The sequence below is a fragment of the Cnephaeus nilssonii genome, assembly GCF_951640355.1.
Source record: "Cnephaeus nilssonii genome assembly, chromosome: 2".
NCBI lineage: Eukaryota > Metazoa > Chordata > Mammalia > Chiroptera > Vespertilionidae > Cnephaeus > Cnephaeus nilssonii.
This window is the reverse complement of record NC_137073.1, coordinates 46,263,523-46,287,185: the sequence shown is the minus strand read 5'-3', so window position 1 is coordinate 46,287,185 and position 23,663 is coordinate 46,263,523.

The window sequence follows — 23,663 nt, the reverse complement described above, 5'->3', positions numbered from 1 at the left end:
AGCTTAGGATATAGAACTAAGGATTCTTTCTGGTGTTGGACTTTTAACCTCTATAAATCTAGATGAAGTAACAGTAAAAACAGCACTACTCCCTTGGTCCATACATTCTGGTAAAAAGGCTTTTACAAAAGGCTTTCCAACACCTTGTCTTTTGAGTCTCATAATTTCATGAGGTAAACAGTGCAAGTTCAATGATCTCATTTTACAGGCAAGAAAGCTGAGACTCAGATAAGTGACTTCATGTGTCTGAGTCAGAAAGTGAGTCAGGAGTGGAATATAGACTAGAATCCAGGTCCCCTTACGCTTAGCCTAATACCTTTATCCGTCCCATTGCCAAGCCCTGCTCCTGGTTTATGCACCTCTCAGCTGAATAAAGGCAGGACAGCATACACTCCTGTTTCTAGTCCCCTTGTCCCAGCCCCATCTCTAATTTATTTGTTCATTTCAGTAGAGTAAGCGTCCTAAAGTTGAATTTAATATTAAAGATAATTGCCCTGAGGCTTTATTGTTGGTGCTACAATGGGATTCTATTGGGTGTCCACCCGTGTCTGACTTGGAAGTATTGAGGAGGTAATATCATATAGAGAGGATTTTTGATCACTGGAAGTGAGAAGCCATTATGAAAAATTTCCCACATTTCCCTTTCTCCACCCATTGACAACTGGTTCTGAAATAAAGTTGGGTGTATGGGAAAGTATTCCTAAGTATGGAGCAATTGGTTGTATTTAGCAGAACCAGTTATAAATGTGTCCCTGCCCTAACTGGTTTGGCTCAGTGGGTAGAGCGTCGGCCTGTGGACTGAAGGGTCCCAGGTTTGATTCCAGTCAAGGGCAAACTGTGGGGAGTGTGCAAGAGGCAGCTGAATCGATGTTTCTCTCTCATCGATGTTTCTAACTCTCTATCCCTCTCCCTTCCTCTCTGTAAAAAATCAATAAAATATATATATTTTTAAAAAGTGTCCTTATATGGACTCTTCCACCTTCCTTGCTTCACTACTCTCAACCCCTTTTTCCTGTTTCCTGATATTGTGTGCCCTAATAAAATTTCTATATATAAAAGCCTAAGTGACCATTACAACCAAATGACTGGCCGGTAGCTATGATGTGCACCTACCACCAGGGGGCAGACGCTGAACTCAGGAGCTGCCCCCTGGGGTCAGTGCGCTCCCACAGTCCCTCCCCCTGGCCGGCTGGCCCCAATTGGCCCTGATCACTGGCCAGGCCAAGGGACCCCACCCATGCATGAATTTGTGCACCAGGCCTTAGTATTATGATAAGCCCTCAACCTCAGACTGATTCCTGGGGAAGCCAGGCTAAACATCAGGTTTATATCCATCTCATTCTTTGGTTTACAGAGTTCTCCTCTCTACTCCCACCTGGATTATCTCACCACTTCTCTCTCGATCCAAATCTTAGTCTTCCTTTAAAATATAATTAACATGCTACTTGTTCCAGGATTGTTTTTCATGATGTCCCTGGTCCCAAGTAATTTTATTTTTCTTTCAGAAACTTCTATCTTTACACTAAACAAAGAAAACCACAATATTGCTTGTCTTTTTTTATGACAAATATTTAGAGATAACTTGGTGAAAAACTAATCTTCTTAGCTACTACATAAACACCTTCAATTCCTTGGGTTATTGGGTTATTTATCTTTGTATCCCCAGAACCTGGCATGAAGTATTCAGTGATTATTTCCCAAATACACCTAATACAAGGGAAGAATAAATTGCTCATTCTGATCAACTTAATCATCCATCTAATTGACACAAGCTCACTCTGAATGTAGCACATTAGAAGGAGTATGGCAGTGCAGTCTAGTTATTTATGCTATTTTAATGTGAGGATCATTGAGACTCAGAAACTTTGTCCTTTATTTCATATTTTCTTTTTATGAACAGTCTTGGCTAGACCAAAGCATTTGGAAAGCAAAGACAAGGAACATACTTAAAGGTTCTAAGCATTTTCATTTAGCGCCTCATTAAATATAATTCATCTAAACTTTTATTTTTGTCAAATGAAAAATTAGTCAAAAACATATTTGAACAGCCTAAAAAGGTCCCCATGGCCTTTGCATGTAAGGAGGTGGCATAGTGGACAGTCTAAGGACAAGATAAGCTTTGTGTGCCCAAAAGTTTTGCTGTACTGTATTTTTGTTTTAAAAAAATATTGATACATATAAAATGGACTGAGCAACCTGAAGAAACATAGTGTCTTTGTGTGTGTATCTGACTATTGCTTTTTAGCTCAGAGGAATGATATCAAGACTGTGAAAATATAAAAAATCCTGTACCCGTTATTAGATAAGGCTAATAATAAAAGGATTTGTGGTAGTGGAAAGATGGCTTAATATTAGAAATTAATGAGCTAAATGTCTGTAATATTTAAATCACTTCTTAGTATTAAGTTAAAAACCTACCAAGGCAAATTAATTATTTCAGACTTTCGAGTTTCCATTGGAACACTTTTTATTCAGTAGCAAAGTAGATGGGGCAAGGTGTTTGCATTGGAGTGGAGAGGGTCACTTTTTTCTTGGTTCAGGGAGAGCACCAGAGCGGGCCTTTGGAGTCACTGACTTAACTCTCAAGAAATGATTTATCTGCTTGGAGAGTTTGGGAGCAGTTGAGCCTACGCTGTTCAGACTCTCTTTCTCTTTTTCCTTTGGAAACCAACCCATCTCAGGATGCACACATTTCCCCTCTGAGCCTCTGCTGCTCCTGCAGAGGGACTGGGGGCTGGGCTGAATGAGTCTCTGTGTAATTCAAAAGTGACTCCCACTTGCCCAGTTTACCTAAGCCACAGGAACTAATAGTTTAAAGAAAACTAAGGGGGATGTTATAATGTCCATCCCTCTGACTCTCATGACTCTGTCTATTGGTTCTGAATAGGGGTAGTTGCTTATGGACTCTGTCAAACCCCAACAGAGCTGCCTTTCCTTTCTCAGTGGCGGTAGAAAAGCTACCTTGGTGCTTAAGGAACTGGAAATGCTCATTGGCAACTCCACTGACTACAACTTCCCACAGATGATTAAGGAGTGAAAAGCTTTCAACAGAAATTGTAAATAGTAAATAATTGTACATGCACACAAGCCAATTCATTAATTCTAAGCTAGTTATTTTTTTCTGTGTAGTCAGCAGTGATAGAAGTTAGAAAATGCGAATGCTCCTCTCAAGACAAACAAAATGTGTTCTTTTTGTGATTAGACAGATTCAGCACAGTTAAAAGGACAAGATGGTTTGACTCAGAAAGCACAATATTTAATGCTGTTAGTTAACTGGAACCTTTATTCTGTAGAGCTATTCATTTTTTATTTTTTTTTAGATTAAACATTCACATTGCCCTCCAGCTAACAGCTCTGGAGATGAAAGGTATCATTTATAAAATGGTCCCATTTGCCTTTAAAAGTTCAAATCCCCTCATCCATTCCTTCCCCCAACTCTCCTTGACATCAATTTGAAGAGATTATCCAGCTTAAAACTGGGTCTTATACACATTAGAAATATTTTCTGAAATGACACATTTTATGTTTTTTTATGGTCGTGGGTTTTCCTGTGGGGTTTTTGGAAGAAGTGTTTCTGCTCTAAACATCTGTATTTCTGGAAAACAACATTATTTATCAGTCCAAGGTTTTTTCTAAACTCTTTGCCTTAGTCCTTGGAAAAGTCTTTAGAATACATTCCAGAACTATATGTGCAATTTTACCCAAAAGTAGGCAATGCTATTTAATTTTTACTAGGTGCTTCAGTAGAGCAAGTACTGGATATTTGACAGACATAACCTTGGGTCTTACTGCTTTGCGATTTGGTAAGGAACACGTGGCACAGAAATTGCTTTTATGCTCCTTTCCCACCTACTCCCAGACACATACACATACAGTCATGATTAAAAGCTCTTGAAAAGACATCATCTAAATGGCCTCCTGGCAGGATAAACTAGTACTGAACTTTCGAGTCTTTGACCCTGAGTGAGTAATCTGTTCTTGATTGTTTCATAATAAAAAGCAGAATTTTGCCTGTGTATTAATTGCTGACCCCTCTCCTGTAAGTCATTTTACATTTTAAAATATTTTGGTGTGACTTTTATCATTTGGGGGTTGTCTTCCCTCTTGCTTCTTTCCGTGAAACACCCCATGCTGCAGCTAGATGCTGTAGGAGAAAACCACTTCCCTGTACTGGCTCAAATGCCCACAGTAAGACTGTTGCATGAACTACTGTGTCTCCCCTGTCAACCGTAAAACATTCCTTTTTAATTTTTTAAAAATGAGAAATGAATGAACATTTGACCTTTGTCTCGGACTTACCCGAGAAGGAAGGAACAGGCTCTAGCATCTAGCCATGTCACTGCAGTGATTTTATAAAAGAGCTTGTTTCCTGATACATGGGACTTTTTGATCAGTGGCTTAAAACTGCTCCTGCACTCTTATTTTGAGAATAAATGGCTCATGTGCTACACCCACAATTTGTAGATGGGGGGAGGGGAGAAGATTGACAGGATGGGGTCACTGCCGTCACAGCCACAGGAACATGTTCTGGAGGGGAGGGAATTTTTATTCATGACTCAGAGCCTTGTATGGGAGAGAGTGCTTAGTTCAACCAAAGCCTGCTTATGCGTTGGGCACACGAAAATGAACAGTAGGCTTTGGTTGAACGAAGCACTCTCTCCCATACAAGGCTTTGAGTCATGGATAAAAATTCCCTCCCCTCCAGAACATGTTCCTGTGGCTGTGACGGCAGTGACCCCATCCTGTCTTTCAGTCATGGGTCTGGTGGATGTGAAATTATTCTGGTATGTTGATCTGAAATGCCTCGAGGGAGTATGCTGGACTTACCTAAAAGAGGTCAGGAATCAGGCAGCAGGGTCTGTCACCTTTCAAAAAATAAACAAGATTGAAAGAGAGCATAGTCTCTGAGTGGGATAATTCAAGAGAATTTGGGGTGAGGAGGGTCTCAGTGTTGGAATATAGATGCTGCCTAACACAGTGGAGGCGAGCAGTCGGGGAGAAGCGAGCGCAGGCCGCTTCAGGCAGTGCTCCTCATTACTCATGCTTTCATCACGATTAAAATGCATGCCCAGGTCTTTCACCAGCAAAAATGATTTTAGTCAAAATGCATTAAAATATAATGGGATAAATGGAAAAAGTACCCATTTTTTTGCTTGGAGCTCTACTCAGATTTAGGATTTATTATTTTTAAAGTTCGTATATAAAATTCTCTTAGAATGGGTCTCCTGAATTTCAAGTAGCCTCTTTCTTAAGGAATGTCTTTTAAAGTTGAGTTTAACTACAATGGAAATAAAACGTGAAAACACGGTATAAATTAGAGTGGTTATTTCTCCGCATCACCCTGTGCGTTCCTATAGCAACCCCTCCAATTTTACCTGCCCTTTATTGACCAGATATATTTTTAGTCCCTGCTTACAGCAGAATAAAAAGTGAAAAAGAGGGAGGAAAAAATGGGAGAGGGAATGGGAATTAAGCTATCCTTTGTTCTTTTTCTATCACAAGTTAATACCCCCTGCCTTAAATAAGTGTCATGGATTCCTGCCCCCCTTCCCCCCACCTCCCCCTTGCATTGGTGCCCCTGAGGTCCAAGATCCATGAAGTCCACCAGAACACTCAGGGCCTTATTCTTACCCAAAGCATTTGGATTCTTAGACAACTGTAGGCCTATGTCTATGTATATTTGCCAAATGCAGGCTATATTTACCCAACCTATGCTTGCAGCAACTGTGCTGTCAAGAGAAATGTAAATATTAATGAGTGATGTTCCTCAGGAAAGAATATTCAGTGAGTCCTCTTTAGCTGTCAGAACGGAATCCATCAGTACACACTTTCAGGACAGATCTAATGCTTATAGAGTCATAAATTGACATTTATCTGATGATTTTTATATTCCTACCAACTGGTTTTCTTTATCAGGAAGGTGTTTCAATACACCATTGGTAATTCTGTGGAGAAATTAAACATTATTTTTCAAATGAAGATATGGATTAAATGGGATGTATAGCTAGTGTTTTTGTTTTTTTTTTCCCCTAAGGTTTATTTGGACATGAATGAAACACTGGCTTAAATTAAATTCTTAGTATAGAATTTCACCTTTATCTGCTAAAATATAAGACAAGCCCATTGTAATTATTAAATTAATTGTGATATAACATATATATGTATAAAGAGATGTCTGTGTTATATTCTCCATCATTTTAACAGATGATGAGGTTGCTTCCTTCTCTGACATTTTTTTTGCCTGAAAACAAAACAAATTTATAACAAGATATACACAAAAATACTTTGTTCTCCAAAAAATAAAATGCAGCTATTTGAAAAGAATAAAACTTGCATAATATATGCATACTCAAACACACTTATGCATACACACATACTATGAGTTAAGTAACTCTCGAGAACATGAGGAAACTAGCTTTATAGATGTATGCTATGTGCCTACTAATGCCAATAAATTCATGTTACAAAATTAACCATATTATGTTTATCTTATATATGTAGCAAGAGTTGTTATTATCTCCCAACCTCAGGCTAATTAAGCAATTTCAGTATATATTTATAATACTCTGTATCGCACAGTTAAAAATCCTAAAATGTGTTACAGAAAATTTAAAATGATTTAAATATTAATTGGAAAGTTGAATTTGGAAGCTAAAGACCCAATGACCCAAAAGCAGCAGAGAAAAAAAGAGGTTCTGAGACTAACTGGAAGAGAACCTTTTCCAGAAATGTCCATTGGGCAGGAAATGCATAGACAATAAAAATATCTGCTGCCATAAGAGACTACAGTCAAGTTCATGGAAACCTTACATCATGAATGCTCATATTTATTCAGTTTCTGTAGGTGTTAAGAGAATTCTGATAGCAAAAGTCAGAATCAGTCTGAGAGGTAGGTGGCTTGCTAGCAAGAATCTAGGCGGTGCTCAATAATAGTACCTTTCCTTTCTATTATTTTAAATATTTCTCTCTCGTCAACATCTAGAGTTCTACCAGGTAAATTACCATCTATTATGTATCTAATTACAGGAACATCCATTTTAGCTTTGATTCTTCTCAAAATGTAATTAATCCACAAAAACCTTTAATTTAGGTTGGTATTTATGGCATATATCTGAAAACAGATTTAGCTAAAGAAGTTGGAAAAAATGAAATGTCCTAACTAATCTTTTGTATCCTTCACACACCTTACCATCATACTTTAATTTTAATTTTGTACCTGTCTATTAATACATCCCCTAAGTCCAACAATGCATTTGGAGTTCGAAATTACTAGGCTCAGACATGTTTTGTGTTTTACTTTTTTGTTTGTTTATTATTAAGGATACTAGAGGCCTGGTGCACGAAAATCCATGCACTCGGGGGGTCCCTCAGCCTGGCCTGTGCCCTCTTGCAGTCTGGGAACTTTCGGGGGATGTCCACCTGCCGACTTAGGCCTGCTCCCCAGGAATCGGGCCTAAGCTGGCAGTCAGACATCCCTCTGGCAGCTGGGAGCCCTCAGGCGATGTCTGGCTGTGGCTTAGGCTGCCAAGGAGGCGGGAGAGACTCCTGCTACCACCACTAAGTTCACAGCCGTCAGCCTGGCTTGTTGCTGAGCGGAGCTTCCCCTGTGGGAGTGCACTGACAAGCAGGGGGCAGCTCCTGGATTGAGAGTCTGCCCCCTGGTGGTCAGTGTGCATCATAGTGACCAGTTGTTCCACCATTAGGGTCAGTTTGCATATTACCCTTTTATTATATAAGATGAGAGGTCTGGTGCACGAATTCATGCCCCAGTGGGGTCCCTCAGCCTTGCTTGCAGAATCGGGCTGAAACTGGCTTTCCGACATCCCCCAACGGGTCCCAGATTGTGAGAGGGCGCAGGCCAGGCCAAGGGACCCCACTGGTGCATGATCAGGGCCGGGGAGGGATATGGGAAGTTGGCCAGCTGGGGAGGGACTGCAGAAGGGCTCCAGGGCATGTCTGGCCCGTCTCGCTCAGTCCAGATTGGCCAGACCCCAGCAGCAAGCTAACCTACCAGTCAGAGCGTCTGCCCCCTGGTGGTCAGTGCATGTCATAGCGACTGGTAGACCAGTTGGCTATCTGCCTCCTTGTGGTCAGTGCAAGTCATAGGGAGTGGTTGAGCAGCCTTAGCATATGATTAGCATATTACACTTTGATTATTTGAATGGCAGACCACACTACCGGACACTTAGCATATTAGCCTTTTATTATATAGGATGTCAGAGACTATAAGAAGGGTTAATCCCTCAGTCAGGGAGTGTTTGATTCCCCAAATCAGAATAGAGGAATGTCATAGATGTCAGCTACCTTCTTGCTCTCTTCACCTAAATAAAGTTCCATGATGGGAAGGTAATGATTGGCATTTACGATGTGGATAATGATAATCCTAATGATGATGATAATAATGGCCTTATTGAAGAACCAGAGGGATCTTAGACACTTATTGAGAATCTGGATGCCTTATTTTTCTTCCACTTCCATAAACAATTTTTTCTGCTCAACTGTGGCCTCAAATGAGCTATTTCTGGGCTTGGATAAAACCCACAGCACAGAGCCTGAAATCTGGCTTCCCAAGCATCCCTGGAATGCTTGATGACATGAATAGAAACCTGGAGAGTTAGTATTCCCTAGGACCAAATTTGACAAATGGAAGATAGAAAAGACTCATTCAGAAAATGCATACTTTCTGTCTTCTCTCTATAGGACTGTTATAAGGTACAGTTTTTCATACAGCCTGTCAGGAGATATTTGGTGGCTGGGATCACCTGCCAAAGATTAGCCATGTCTCTGTGAAGCTTGTCATGAAGAAGTGGCCCGTGAGGTGACACGTCATCTCTTAATCATTTACCATCCTTCCTGGACCCAGTCTCCGTTCCTCACTTTTGTTGATTGAGATTCCTCCTCCCTAAATAAAAACAAAACATTAATACTTCAGTCTAATCCCATGCTCTCTTCTCTAGAGAACATAGAACATTAATTGAAGACTTTGTACTTTGCTATGAAATCTTTACAAAAACTTTATGGTATGGTTATTAGTAGTTTTAATTTCAAATGAGGTGCAGCCACCAAGTTTCCTGCAGGAAATAGTGGCCCTCTCGCATTGGGGTAATTCTGAGGGTCTATTTATAAGTAATTATTTACAATTGTAGGGTAGGATACGGAAACTACATCTAGTGCAGGAATTGGCATCTGGTGACCGCAGAGGAACTGTTACCACCCTTACCTGAAGGTGTGAGGGTAGTAAGCTGTTACCAGAACTTGGAAGAAGAGAGCCGTGTCCAGAATAGCACTGTGAGTAGTGCAGCCACCCTGATGAATGGACACAGACAGGGAAATAAATCCTAACATTGATCTTCTCCTGCCCTGTGCTTTTCTACGCCAGTTTTCTTTTGCCACAGCCAAACAGCATCCAAAGGCAATGGCTCTGTTAATATAACCCATAGGAGTCAGCATCTTGGACAAGAAGTAAGGGTGGAAAGTGAATGCGTAGCATAAAACAGCATTTATCAGATGGAATGAAGCAGTGGAAATCAGCAAGAATGTAGACTTTGCCTAAGGTTACACAGCTAAGATAATTTTTTGTTTGTTTAAAATATTGCTTTGTGCAAGTTCTGTTGGAAAGGGTCTTGTTTATATCTGGGAAGCAATCTATATTATTTGGCTGGACACACTCTTTCAATTCAAAAGCATGCCTGCTAGCGGCCAGTTCCCTGGTTAGCTCAAGTCTTGAACTGCAAACTTACCACACCCCCTAGAGTGAAGTGCCTTTACCATTCATTCTGCTCTTGGTTCTAATAACTGAATTCTTCATAACATTTTGTTTCTCCTTCTAAAACTTAAATTCAGCAAGTCTCAGAGGTTATTAAAATAAAATTAAGACATTCAAAAATAAATTTAATTATCACATTTGTAATTATTGTCCAGATAAAGTATTCTTTAAAATTAAGTACAATATGAAACATGGTGGCTTTATAGATAAGTGAAGTTTTACATAATGTATTTTGAATGTTTATGTTTTTCTGGATCTTTATTTACCCTCTTCCTCTTGAAAAGAGTAGAATAAATACTACTTGGCCAACTCTATCACCTTTCAAGAGGATTAACTATTTCACAGGCCATATCATGTATACCTTTTCTTTCTTCTTTCCTAAGAAATTTCGCCTGCAGTTAAATTAATTCCACCTAAGGTATTTTTCCCCACATCTTCAGTCGTCTTCCACTTTAAGTAATCTTATTTCCCCATTTTACTTAAATTTCCATTAAAAATAATTCCTGAAAGAGTTTTGATGCCTAGAGCATACATTAGCACAACATTGCCCCACAGCCCTTCAGAATCCAGCTATGAAATGTTTGCATTATGTGTCATTGCAATTGCATGACAACCCAGTAGTTACCCCCTAAGGGACTGAACTGAGGTAACTTCACATTATGGGCGTTTTCTCTAATTATGCTGAGCTATATTTTCAGTATTAACAAGCTACTTCAATTCATAAAAACAGATTACATATCTATAAGCCTTTCACTTTCTAGATTAAGAAACCAATACCCAGTAAGGTGACTGTTTAAAGGTCAGATATCTGATTGCTATGTGACCTTTCCCTTTTTCAGTTTTTGAAAATCACAGAAAGTGTGCAATAAATTGCAGTAGCTAAATATCCTAACATCCAGAGCATGTCAAACTGCATCAATGACTAAGGTATAGGTGTCGCCAGAGAACTCCCTGGAGTCTCCAAAGCCATCTTCAGGGATTGCCATGCCCAAACTAAACTGTGTTTCCCTACACATTCTTCACCAAGGCCCGCCTAAAAGAACTGTTTGGGATACTAAACTTAACTATATCCCTTATTATACATAGACAAGAAGGAATAAATTACTAAAATATAGCAGAATTTTTTTTCCTGCTAATTTAATGTTTCTCCTGAAACTGTATGTCAAAGACAGTAATGTCAGAGATAAATGACCTTCCATCTCCACGACAGTAGCAGAAAGGCTCTGTATGAGCAAGGTCCTCCTTGCAGAACACATACAAAGATCCTCAGGAATATTCTCTGCAATGTCGTCTGGATTCTCACCATCCCATCTCTCTCATGATGTAGGAGCAAGAGTTTGATGGTCACAAGCATCTGACCTATTTTGATATTTTAATCATTTCTCTTACATCTTCTTAGCATGTGATGAGGGCTTGTCTCTGTTTGGAAATATTCAGAACCCCAAATATAACACAAATATGAAAGGGTGAAAATAACTTACCTCAACCTGACCAGTGTTATCACTTTGATTTCCTCTATCTTCAATAATTCATCTATTCCTTCCTTTTCACTTTGCTGACACTCCAGCTTAACGTTATCTCAAACCCTTTCAAGTTCCGAGGCTTAAGTTTACATTGAGTTTATCTCCAGACTGTATGTTTTCCTTTATACTCTCTTTTCTGGCTCTGTGGATTGTCTCTGAGTGGATGGTATGTTTTCTTGAGCCCTCCTTGATCTGCTAAATCTCTCTCTCTCTCTCTCTTCTTCCCCGCTCCTGAACTGGGATAAGATTTTGTCTTATTTGACTCACTTCTCACAATATTGCTTGAAATGATTGACTAAATATTATTACTTAATTCCCTGGAAATTTGTACTGAGTACATAGTTGCACTTCTTTATTGTCAATCAGGGGGAGAGTAAAAGAAAAACTCTTCTAACTTATTATAAAAAAATTAATGTTGGTTTATTTTATACACTTTTGTCAGTGATCTATGTGAAACAGATATTCAACAGCACTGCTGGATTAAATTCTATAGTGTCATATAATTGGCTGACAAAAGTTATACTGTATATAGATTTTTGACTGGCCAGAAAGTGAGTGCTCTTAACCCCCATGTTGCTCGAGGGTCAACTGTATATTCTTAATAAATATAGAATTTTATTTGACTATTATAAAATTATGTGTGTATGTAATATTATGCATGATAAATGTATCCTTCTTTTTTTCTTTATCACTAAATATTGAGTGTTTAAGATATATTTACATGGACATATATATAATGAGTTTATTAATTTATACTGTGATATAATATTCCAATGCATGAATATACTATTATCTGTCTCTTTCTTTCTCCATTTTTCTCTCTCTCCTCTGTCCATAGAGATTTTTGATACTTCTTTTTTTTCTTGTTAAAAACACTTTTGCTATGTGCATTCTTAAACACATCTTTTGCATATGTAGGAGTTTATCTAGAATATGTACATACTAGTAGATTCAATTGCAAAATCATCTTCTACTTTTCATTATTTTGCCAAATTACCCTCCAAATTCATTATGGCAATTTGTGCTCTACTGAAAGTTTCAACTCATTTACATGCATTTCTACTCTTAGTTTTATAATGTATTTCATAAACTGTTGGGCACAAAATGATATTTTATAATTGTTTGAATATGCATTTATTTGATAACTGGTGCTATTTTTTTCATATATCTCTTGATTCATATTCAGGTTAGATTCTTATTTTGTGGAATGACCATAAATATCTGTTGTCAATATTTCTGTTCAATTATTTGTCTTTTATTTGAGATTTTTAAAAAGTTCTTTATATATTGTAGATCAGAATCCCTTGGCATTTACTCAGTTTGAAAATAATTTTCTTCCAGTGACTGACTGTGGTTTAACTGTTTTGATGCTTTTTGATGCACAGAAGAATTAAAATGTAATATATTAGCTGATTTATTAATGATTTTCTCTGTGCCTATGATTTTAAAGTTATTTTTGCAAATGCTTTTCAATATTAATGACATAAAAACATTTACTTCTAAAAGTTTTTTATACTCATATACTCAGATCTATATTTATTTGGAATTAATTTTGTTTTTTATTGTATAAGAGATACTATAATTTAATTTTTTATATAGATAGCCAATTTTCCTAGTATAATTCATTGAACAGTCAGTCTCCTCGCCTGCACACAGGCATGTGCCCTTGACCAGAATCGAACCTGGGACCCTTCAGTCTGCAGGACAATGCTCTATCCACTGAGCCAAACCGGCTAGGGCTCTGACTGTAATTTTCAATGTAAATTAATTTACATAACATATCTATCTATATGAATTTTCTGTTTTGTGGGTCAGTTTTCCTATCTTGATACTAATATTAACTTTCCTAATTACTTGAGTTTCACAGTAGCCAGATGTCTGTTGGACATATTGCTTGTATCTTGCCTATTCTTGGTTGTTAGCTTTTGCATTAAATTTTATCAGTTTTCTTGGAAAATTTCTTGGCTTTTGCTTTTTAATATATGATTTTTTGTAGTTTCATAAAAAAATACACCCTTTTGAGGTTTCTGATTGTAGTAGCATTTAATCATAGGTTAATTTAGGGTATACTAATAGTTTTATGCTATTCAGTCTTCTTACCCATAAACACATATTTTTCCAATGTTTAAATGTATTTAAGTAAAATTTTGTAATTTTTAAATTAATGCTATAAAGTCACTTGTGTTTAGTCTCCTTATACTTTTGTTGTTATAGCAAATTATATATTTTATTTAGTGAGATTTGACCACTCTATGTGGCCACAGTATAGGAATAAAACTGACCACTGTAGATTTTTATATGCACCATATGCACAGTCTTGCCAATTATATTATGTATAATGATTTTTCTGTAGAATATGTTGGATTTTCTATTCAGGTAATTTTATCAAATACAAATAATGATAGTTTTGTGTCTTTCTGTCCAATTCCTTTACCTTACACTATACAGTTGACATGTAGCCCTAGACCACATGCCTTTTGGTCTTTTATGTGAGTGAGAAATAAACCTCAAACTTTTTCAATCAATCTCAAGGTGGAAGCTGAATACAATTCCTAATAGGTACATAAAGATTGATTCTGAAATGGGGGCACCACAGGCAGCATGTTGATATATCAGTGTTTAATTAGCAGAACATTTGCAAAAAGAAAATTCTCTCATTTTACATGGATGGTTAAGCTAACTGGTTACAAATTTAGAAATGTAATATAACATTGTTGCCACTGACCTAAGCTTGCCTGTAAAAGCTGAAACAAAGCTGTGGTACATAGGCACAATGGAGTATTACTCAACCTTACAAAAGAATGCAAGGCAACAGCATGGATGGACCTAGAGGCTATTCTACGAAGTGAAATAAGTCTGACAGCAAAAGACAAATACCATGAGATTTCACTTATATCTAAAGAACAAAATAAACAAAGAAAGACGATAGAAACATAGCTACAGAGAACAGACTAATGGCTACCAGAGGCAAGGGGGTTTAGGGCAATAGATTAAAAGGTGAATAGATTAAGAAGTACAAATTGGTAGTTACAGAATAGTCACAGAAATATAAATTACAGTATAGAGGATATAGTCAATAATATTGTAATATCTATGGGGTCAGGTGTGAGCTTTAAATATCAGGGGACCACTCTGTAAGGACATGATTAACCACTATACTGTACATCAGAAACTAATACAGAATATTACATGTATACTGTAATTTTAAAAAATAAATTCAAAAGCTAACAGAGGAATGTAGGGCCCAGAGGAAGGTGAAAAATAAAGTCATGATAATCTCATGAGCATGACCTTGCCTGAACTTTTCAATTATAAATGCCAATGAATTACATGTCTTGATTCAGTTCAAGTTGTATTATTGTCACTTAGGCCAAAATAATCCCCACAAAATCCTTTCCAAACCTAATTCATCTTTCTCAGGAATGCTCTGGCCCTTACTTAACGTCTCCACTTTCTCTGAGACTTCTCATACTTTTCCCCTCTCACCTTGAGCTGCCTCTCCTATCTAGTCTCCTCAGTCAGCTTACTCTAACCAGCTAACTCAACTGCCCCGCTCTGTTCTAGGAGGCCAACTCCTAACCCCAGGACACACTGAGCAGTTAGCGTACAACCTGATCCTCAGCACTGTTATTTACATATCTATCTTCCAAATGAACAAAACGTCTGATTCAATATTGCCCATCATGGAGTATGCATTTTGGTTTGTACTTTCTCTATGGCTTTAATAGTTTGTTCATCTATTTACCTCTCCTGTTAAACCACAAACTCCTTGAGGTTGTCTATATTCTCTTTGTAATCTAAATATATGAAGATAGGCAGTGTTGTGGTTGAGTTGAAATGTCTGGTAATGGTTCAATACTGTCCTGTGAAGATACATAATTTGCATATAAAATTCCTTTTTAACTCTTAATAACATTATGCAAACTCTACTTTGTAGGCAGAAAAAGAAAATAAATTTCAAAGACCATCTTATATTGGCAAGAATTTTATGCAAACCTTGTTGAGAATGCCCCAATAATTTAATTCAGTTTCCAAGGGAACATTTTGTCTTAGGAAAAGTTGGATACACCATTTTTCTGTGCCTTTATGTATGTATGTTTCTTTTCTCAGTGAGGGAATACTTGAGACTTAAATTCTGGCTGAAAATTGAAATCATTTATTTGCTAACATATTATAAACACAAAAGCCAGAATGGAACATGACTAAAAGAAAACCAGATTTCCTCTTATTTACTTGGAAGGTACTTTTTTCACTCCTGCAGCCTTGAGAGAAATAACAAACTTTGCTGTTTCTTTTCTTTTATGTGCAAGAAGGCTTACATGATGCTGAAGCATATATAATCACTGCATTTATCTTTCACATATTTATTTTATCTTTTAATTTGTTAGATAGTTATCTTTTCTTTAACTTTATTATTTTTTTTGTTGTTTACACTATTACTGACATCCCCATCTCCTCCCTGCCTTTGCCTACCTCCATCCTGCCCTTGCCCCACCCCTCTTCCCTCTGGCCATCACCACACTTTTTTCTGAGTCTAAGGGTTATGCACAGATGTTCTTTGGCTAATCTCTTCACCTTTTGCCTTTTCTAAGTGAGCCTTTCTACAAACCAAAAGAAGTGCCCCTAGCAAGGCACAGAGGTAATCAACACATAACCCTAGTGCTTTTACCCTTTCATCCTTTCCAATGCATTTGTTTTCCAACTAGTTACTGGTGCATGTGGACTGATTTAGGTAGTAGTTCTGCTGTTACCAAGTCTTTCTACCGACTTCACATTACAGTGCTGTCCTGTACAACCTGTAACAGGTAATAGAGTGAGAAAAGAGAAAACAAGCAGAAAATGGCCACAATCACAACTCATGGCTGGTGAGTACAGTGGTGGTGGTGGGAGCCTCTCCTTCCTCTGTGGCAGCTCTAAGGATGTCCAATTGCTGGACGTCCCCCAAGGGCTACCGGACTGCGAGAGGGCGCAAGCCAGGCTGAGGAAACAGCCCCCCCCCCCGCAAGTGTACGAATTTCATGCACTGGGCCTCTAGTCCTATCTAATAAAAGAGTAATATGCAAATTGACTATCACTCCAACACACAAGATGGCTGCCCCCATGTGGTCAAAGATAGCTGACCCCATGTGGACACAAGATGGCTGCCACAAGATGGCCAGAAGGGGAGGGCAGTTGGGAGGGATCAGGTCTACAAGGGAGGGCAGTTGTGGGCGATCAGGCCAGCAGGGGAGGGCAGTTGGGAGGGACCAGGCCTGAAAGAGAGGGCAGTTGGGAGCGATCAAGCCTGCAGGGGAGGGCAGTTAGGGGTGACCAGGCCAGCAGAGGAGGGAAGTTGGGGGCGACCAGGCCTGCAGGAAAGGGCAGTTGGGGGGGACCCAGGCCTGCAGGGGAGGGCAGTTAGGGGCAATCAGGCTGGCAGGGGAGCAGTTAGGCATCAAGCAGGCTGGCAGGGGAATGGTTAGGGGGTGATCAGGCTGGCAGGCAGAAGTGGTTAGGGGCAATCAGGAAGGCAAGCAGGCAAGCAGTTGGGAGCCAGCAGTCCTGGATTGTGAGAGGGATGGCCGACTGCCCGTTTAAGCCCAATCCTACCTGGATCAGGCCTAAATGGGCAGTCAGACATCCCTTGAGGGGTCCCAGATTGGAGAGGGTGCAGGCTGGGCTGAGGGACACACACCCCTGTGCACAAATTTCGTGCACTGGGCCTCTAATATGTATATAAGTTCTTTGGTTAATCTCTTCTCATTTACCCCACCCCCCACCCCCAAGATATGTCAGTCTGTTCTATGCCTCTATGCCTGTGGACCCATTTTGTTCATCAATTTATTTTGTTCATTGGATTCTACTTTTAAGTGAGATCACGTGATATCTGCCTTTCTCTGACTGGCTTATTTCCCTCAGCATAATATTCTCCAGGTCTATCCATGCTGTTGCAAAGGATAAGAAATCCTTCTTCTTCTTCCTTTTCTTTTTTTTAACAGCTGCATTGTATTCCATCGTGTAAATGTACCATAACGTTTTTATCCACTCATGATGAGTACTTGGACTGTTTCTAGACCTTAGCTATTGTAAATTGTGCTCTATGAACATAAGGGTGCATATATTCTTTCCAATTGGTGTTTTGGGCTTCTTAAGGTATATTCCTAGAAGTGGGATAATTGAGTCAAATGGTAGTTCCATTTTTTAATTTTTTGAGTAAATTCCATACTGTTTTCCATAGTGGCTGCACCAATCTGCATTCTCACCAGTAGTATACTAGCATACCATACCTTTTTCTCCACATCCTTGCCAGCACTTGTTGTTTGTTGATTTATTGATGATAACCATTCTAGCAGGTGTGAGGTTCAATTTTCTTAATTTCTAGATAAATCAAAGTTTGAATTGTACCCCAGAGACTGCCTTTTTCAGAAATCCTAGTTTTGGCAAGCTGCAGGTGACAGTGTTAAGGGAGGTAAATGAAATGGGAGAAGGAGCTCCACTCTATACTCTAATATTCTACCTCAGAACATTCTAGAACCTTTGGTATCAGAGGGCATTTTCACTAAGGTGCAACAGTATTTTCAAAGGCAAGATTTATGCACATAGGTTTTTTTGTTTGTTTATTATTACTGTTAGAGAAAAAACTCTTCTTCAGGGCAAACAGCTTTTTCACATTACTTAAAAAAAACAATTAACTTTGATATAAGTTGTATTCTCATTTAATAATAGATGCTCCTAGACTTACAGTGAAGTTACTTCCTGATAAATGCGTCATAAATTGAAAATATTAAGTTGAAATTGCATTTAATACACCTAATTTACTTAACGTCATAGCCTAGCCTCAGCTACCATAAATGTACTCAGAACACAATATCAGGAAAACTACTGACAACACAGTATACTATAGATAGCATATCAGTTTTTACCTTGGTGGTTCCATGACTGACTGGGACCAACAGCTCATTGCCACTACCTAGCATCATGAAAGGGTATTGTACTGCATATTGCTAGCCTGGGAAAAGATCAAAATTCAAAGTATGGTTTCTGCTGAATGTGTCTCAGTTTTGCACCATTGTAAAGTAAAAAAAAATCACAATTTGTATCACTATAAGTTAGGACCATCAGTACTGTCGTTTTCTATTTGCTGTCCTTAGCAATAGAAAATAAATTATTCTTTAGAATACATTGCTATTTTTTCTAAGACTTAAAAAGAGGGGCAGAAAAATGGGAAAGAAATGCATGATAAAATATTAAATTGCAGCCCAGTTATCATTTTTACAATGGTTACATAAAGTTCTAGAGATATCTATCTATCTATCTATCTATCTATCTATCTATCTATCTATCTATCTATCTAAAAGACTAAGCAACTGTTATGACCGTCGACTGAATGACCAGTCAACCGGTTGCTATGATGTTGCACTGACCACCAGGGGGCAGACACTCAATGCAGGTGCTGCCCCCTGGTGGTCAGTGCGCTCCTACAGCCAACCTCCCGCAGTTGGCCAACCTCCTGCGGTCCCTCCCTCTGGCCAGCCGGCCCCAATTCACCGGCCAGGCCAAGGGACCCCACCCGTGCCTCTAGTCTACACTAATAAAAGAGAAAATGCAAATTGACCATACCTTTGTGACGCCCACCAGCCAATCAGGAGTGAGTATGCAAATTAACCCAACAAAGATGGTGGGTTAATTTGCATACACAGGTGCCAAGTGGCCGGGGGCGGGGCATTCCTCACTGCCCCAGCTGCTCCGGGCCTCTGGGCAGCGTGGGAAGCCGGAAAGGCGGGGAAAGGTGGCTCTGGGCCAGAGTAAAGGCAGAAAGGCGGCTCCAGCCAGAGTGAAGTTGGTGCCGGCAGCCAAGGGAAGGAAGGCCCATTCTTGCACAAATCTTTGTGCATTGGGCCTCTAGTTTATAATAAAGAATCTGACATAGTTTCACTCCACAGGATCACAGAAAGTAGTGCTATTTATTCATTTTCCTCAAACTAATTACTATGATCAAACCCCAAAGGAAGATTATTCAGCAAAGGAAAAAAGAAAGAATCCATTGATTTATCCATCAATATAGATTAACAGCACATGATAATGAATATAGAAGGGCATACCTCTGAGAAAGAACCTACTTAAGTTGACAGTCCCAAGACCAAACTGAAAGCACTTAATAAACCAAGAGCTGCTTATTCAGAACATTGTCACTTTATACATGTCTTATTCTGTGAAGGTCTGTGCTTGGAATAGATGACAATGGTGTGTGCTAAATAAATGAAAGATAGAACAAACAGTGAAATTCCAGTTTGTTCAGAGCAGATCCCCTGCATAGAAAATAATGGCTGTTAAAAGTGCCTCCTGCAACTTCTTCGAGGTGGGAATGACTACTAATGCATCAGTCAGATGCTTTATCTTCCACTCCCTTTGTACCAAATAGTATTGAACAGTTAACCCTCAGCAAACCATATCTGTAATATCTCTGGATAATAAATGGAACATTTAAGAGCTAACATTAATTCTGAAAATGCATTATTTATTCCTATGAAAACATTTCAGAACAGAAGTTTTTGGTGAAATAGTTAACATTTGTATAACTAAACAAAAACAACTGTCTATTTCAGAGATATTTTTTCCCCTTTGTACATTAGTTGGCTTTTTAAAACTAGTGGTATTAAATGTTTTTAATCTTTGAAATTTTATGTTATAAATTGTTGTAGTTACTTATCTATAGCTAAGACAGGACTTGAAAGTATAGTTTGAATTTAGGATTGATGAAAATCCTAAACATAAAATATATAAATTTAAAAATCCTATAAAATTTCTGAAGGTATTACTTCTGAATATAGGCTAATGTTTTATTGAAACACTTTTTAGTGGTGCCAAGTTAACTGCAATTATGTTTAAACTAGAGGCCTGGTGCACAAAATTTGTGCATGGGTGGGTTCCCTAGGCCTGGCTAGCAATCAGGGCTGATAAGGTTACCTGCCTCCCCACCTCCGCACCTCCCCCTTCCCTCGCTGCCTGTGCACCGCCACTGTGCATTTCCCTGCCTTCCTGCCTCCCCCTTCATCCTTCCCTTGCAGTCCGCATCTGCTGCCACCCAATCCTGGTTCCCCGTCCCAGCCCGGGGCCCAGCCCCAATCGGGCAATCCGTACCGGCCGGCAGGGGGAGGGACCGGGAGGTTGGCCGGCAGGCCCCATCGGTAATTGGGGCCAGCGGGATGGGGGCAGCTTCTGCGTTGAGCATCTGCCCCGTGGTGGTCAGTACGCATCATAGTGACTGGTTGTTCCAGTTGTTTCGACATAATGGTCGCTTAGGCTTCTATATATATATTAAAATAATTTAATTTTTGTGAGCATCTTGAAATCACTTTTTATTAATAATTAATGAAGAGACTATTATATAGGATATTGGATAAAATTAAATGAGCCAATTCAGTAAGGATCCCTCTCCAAAAATTGCTTTTAGTCCTGTGTGATAGAGAAAACTTAAAAAAAAGGTTAATGTTATTAAGAAAATCACTGGTTATTAAAAAAAGGATATATTATTTAAACTTTGCAAACAGGGGCTTGGATAAAGAGTATGGAATTAGAAAATAATACTTGTAATTTTAGTAAAACTATTTTAAAAATGGGTTTCTAAACATATTTTATTTATGTATATCATTAATAGGAAGGCTCAAATATTTTTCGGTTTACAAGTTTTCATCATGAAATCAAGAACAACCAGAGAGTTTTATGTTTCCTTACAATTTTATACTGGACTAGAGGCCCGGTGTACGAAATTCGTGCATGGGGGTGTGTGTCCCTCATGGATGTGTGTCCCCCAGCCTGCACCCTCTTCAATCTGGGACCCCTTGAGGGATGTTCGACAGTCGGACATCCCTCTCACAATCCAGGACTGCTGGCTCTCAACTGCTCGCCTGCCTGCCTTCCTGATTGCCCCTAACCGCTTCTGCCTGCCAGCCTGATCAGCCCCTAATCACTCCCCTGCCAGCCTAACTGCTCCCCTGCCAGCCTGATTGCCCCTAACTGCCCTCCCCTGCAGGCCTGGTCACCCCTAACTGCCCTCCCCTGCTGGCCTGCTCCCCCCCAACTGCCCTCTCCTCCAGGCCTGGTCCCCTCCAACTGCCCTCCCCTGCAGGCCTGGGTCCCCCACCCCCCAACTGCCCTTCCCTTCAGGCCTGGTCGCCCCCAACTTCCCTCCTCTGCTGGCCTGGTCACCCTTAATTGCCCTCCCCTGCTGGCCTGATCACCCAAAACTGCCCTCCCTTGCAGACCTGGTCCCTCCCAACTGCCCTCCCCTGCTGGCCATCTTGTGGTGGCCATCTTGTTACCTCATGGGGGCAGCCCTCTTGTGTGTTGGAGTGATGGTTAATTTGCATATTATTCTTTTATTAGATAGGATTAGATAGAATAGAGGCCTGGTGCACGGGTGGGGGTCGGCTGGTTTGCCCTGAAGGGTGTCCTGGATCAGGTTGGGAGTTCCCTTGGGGTATGGGGTGGCCTGGGTGAGGGGCCTGTGATGGTTTGCAGGCTGGCCACACCCCCCAGCGACCCAAGTGGAGGCCCTGGTATCTGGGGTTTATTTATCTTATATAATTGAACCTTTGTAGCCTTGAGCAGAGACAAGCCTCCTGCTCGCTCTGTGGCCTCTGCCATTTTTGTTGGGATTTATTTATCTTCTATAATTGAAACTTTGTAGCCATGAGCGGAGGCCTGGGCCAGCCAGGGCAGGCGGAAAGCTTGGCTTCCTCCATTGCCGGGGAAACCCAAGCCTCCTGCTCTCTCCGTGGCTGCAGCCATCTTGGTTGGGTTAATTTGCATACTTGCTCCTGATTGGCTGATGGGCTTGGCTTGTGGGTGTAGCAGATGTATGGTCAATTTGCATATTACTCTTTTATTAGATAGGATGTAGTCTTCCATAGATGCAATATTGGTTATTTCACGTTTTGGTGAACAAAACCATCTTTTCATCCAGATAACTTGGCCTAGGGTATTTTGCTTGTTTTGCTTCACCGGTGTACCTAGACTTAATTGAAGGAACCCACTATAATCTAACTACTATTGATAAACAATAGTTTTTGTGTTGCCTAAGATAGCAACTGATTCATTTTACCTGACCTGAGATCTTTTATGAACACTCAATGAATTTAAAATACTTTCTTCCTTATTCTGCTTTCCTCTACTTCCCTTTCCTTTCTCTCTTTCAAAATGAAACTGTTTAAATTTCCTGCACTTTAAATATCAGAAGCTACAGCTTTTAAGGATGTCAAGTATTGCTTCATATGGAATTAATTTTGAATTGAGATACTGCCAAATGCAATCTCTAGTTCAATGCAAAGTGCTTCTAAGTGTGACTGTCTAATCCATTTTTGGACAGGATATAATCATACATGGTGTTTTTAGTGAGTGGATAATGTCTTTGTCCATGGATAATTCATTAGAGCAGATATTCACCACCTGGGTATCTCTACAGACAGAATTTTATTATGACAACTAATTATTCAGTAGGTTCTGTATATCTGCTCATTATGGGACAAACATTTGATTCTAGGCAAAACAAAGCAGGCATGTCTTAAGCAAACTACTATGGGAATACATGGCCATACTTGATTCAAGATTCTGTTTGAGCTCAGCAATGTCAACAGAACAAGATCGAGAAATAATGATGATTCACATGTTCTGTACATGGCATATCCTACAGATCCTCACAAAAAAAAAAAAAAAACACAACACCACCCTGAGAGATGTAAATGAATTGGAATATTACGCTAAATTGTACAGGGTGGGTTTACAGTTGTTTATATGGAAAATAATACAATAATTAATAAATAATAATAGAAAAATAAACTCTGTGTTTCACATTCTCGCAACTGTAAACCTACTTTAACCCCAACCTGTATATAGTTTCATTCTGCAAAAATAACTTTCATATCTCTTATTTTTACCAGGTCACTAGCTATGAAAAAATTTACAGTGGGCTTCAGCTGTCTTCTTCATTAGTCTTAAATTCTCCATTGTATACTGAAAAGCATCCGCAACTACCATGATCTACCCCATTTTTCTTTATTTTCATGGCCTGGAGGAAGCTTTGCTTTGAGAAAATTTACTAGTTAAGATGCTTGTGAATTTAGGATATTGCTTTTCCATGTAAATTTTTTCTCCTAGGGTATCAGTTTGTTTTCTCTCCTGAGTTATGTCCCACTTTTTATGAGATGTTCAATTAAAGTTTACCTTGACCCCAACCTGTCCAGGTTAACAATCTCATACCCATTCCCCTTTGTTCCAGAATCTGTTTATGATTTCATTTGTGGTTTTCATTCAGATTTAAATTCCAAGATCATCTCTTTATTTTCATTACATTTTCCCAGGACACATGTTACACAGAAATGTGGAGATGGTGAATT